Below are 2,024 nucleotides of genomic sequence, written 5' to 3' on the forward strand. Positions count from 1 at the left end.
AGGGTGGGGTGGAAAGAGGGAACCGATTACAAGGATCTACATATAACCTCCTCCCTGGGGGACGGGCAACCGAAAAGTGGGTGAAAGGAGACGTCGGACAGGGCAAGATATGACAAAATAATAATAATGTATATATTATCAAGGGTTCATTAGGGAGGGGGGGGAAATAAGGAGCTGATGCCAAGGGCTTAAGTGGAGAGCAAATGTTTTGAGAATGATGAGGGCAACTAACGTACAAATGTGCTTGACACAATTGATGTATGTATGGATTGTGATAAGAGTTGTATGAGCCCCCCAATAAAATGATTAGAAAAAAAGAAAAGGAAAGCAATGTACAACATACAATATACATGTTTATATTTGTACAAAATCATTGTGTATATAAAAAATAAACATATCAATATCTAAAAAAATAATTAAAAAAAGGAAATTTCAAGATCGATCGTGTAGTACAGTACTGAGATAGGAATATATCTATGTGTTAGCCTGGGTAGGCTAGAGAAACAAATTTATGGACACTCATATGTGTGTAAGAGAGAGTTTTATATCAGAGAGCAATTGTACATTAAGAAAATATCCCAGCCCAGTCCAGATCAAGTCCGTAAGTCTGAAACTGTTAGAGTAAACCAGCCTCTGACAATATCGGGGTTCCGTAGGAACAACTGCATGGATCTAATATATAGAGATCATAGTAAAGTCATAGAGAATAAGAGAGATAGGAGAGAGTGAAATAAAGGAGTCAGACACATTTTATGGTAGCATGCTCACTCCTGGGACGGCCATGATCTCAGCAGCCAGGTCCATGCAGAGCGCAAGAGGAGGAGGGACAAACGAGAGTATGCTCTTTATTTCTGACCAGGAAGGGGCTGTACAGTAGGCATATGCATCACAGGAAGGGGATGAGCTAGGGTGGACATGTAATAGGAAGGGGAGGGACTAGGGGTACACATGTAATAAGATAGGTGGGCCCTAGACTCAAGATGACAGCCTAACCTTGATCATCCTTGAGTGGGCTCAACCTTGCCTCTAGACTCTCCTTCAGGGAGGCAATCCACTACCCTTATCAGAAGAGAGTGGGCCCTACTTAGGGTGAGACAGACGATACAGTCTGATTGCTCTCCATGGCTGATAACCCTTAGGGAAAATAACCTCTAAGCATCTTGCTTTGACCTCCAAGTGTACAGTCCTTTACCATGTGTAGCAAGCAGCGTCTTAGGTTTGGCATATATTTGGGGGAGACAACCAAAAACCCTTTTGCATCCCACACAAAACCAATCTATAAATTCCTCTTCAGACTCACGCAACACATGCAATGATGCCAAATACAAGAAGATCACAGGCCAGTGGGTGGAAAGCCTTGTGGATCCAGTGGCAGTGGAGGCAGGGGTCTCCATGTGCTCCTCCAGCTCCAGGGCTCTTGTGTCTTGTCAACTTGAATGTCTCGCAGGGAGTGAGTGAGTGAGTGTCCCGTCTCCATAGCGCCTCCAGATGAGGTCATCAAGCTGTGACCTGATTGACAGGCTAGACTCCACCCCTCCACAAGTTGACATCAGATTATGTAACTACAACCATCTATGAGCCTTTAAGGAAAACTAATCAATACAACTATTATTCAAATTTATAAACCAACCACAAACACTGGGAATGAAGAGATTGAAGAATTCTAGCAAAGTCTTCAGTCAGAAATCGATAAGGCGTGCAATACATGTACATTGATAATTATTGACGATTGGAATGCAAACGTTGAAACAAAGAGGAAGGAACGGTAGTTGGAAAATATGGTCTTGGTGACAGAAATGAAGCTGGAGATCACATAATAGAATTCTGCAAGACCAATGACTTGTTCATAGGATAGCAAATACCTTTTCCCACAACACAAACGGCAACTACACACATGGACTTCCCCAGATGGCATTCACAGAAATCATCCGCTAAACCCAGGCCAGGAGCTGACTGTGGAACAGACCATCAATTGCTCCTATGTAAACTCAAGTTGAAGCTGAGGAAAATTAAAGCAAGCCCAC

Source organism: Echinops telfairi, unplaced genomic scaffold, assembly GCF_000313985.2.
Source record: "Echinops telfairi isolate 266 unplaced genomic scaffold, ASM31398v2 ScPeMD7_7458;HRSCAF=8496, whole genome shotgun sequence".
Lineage (NCBI taxonomy): Eukaryota > Metazoa > Chordata > Mammalia > Afrosoricida > Tenrecidae > Echinops > Echinops telfairi.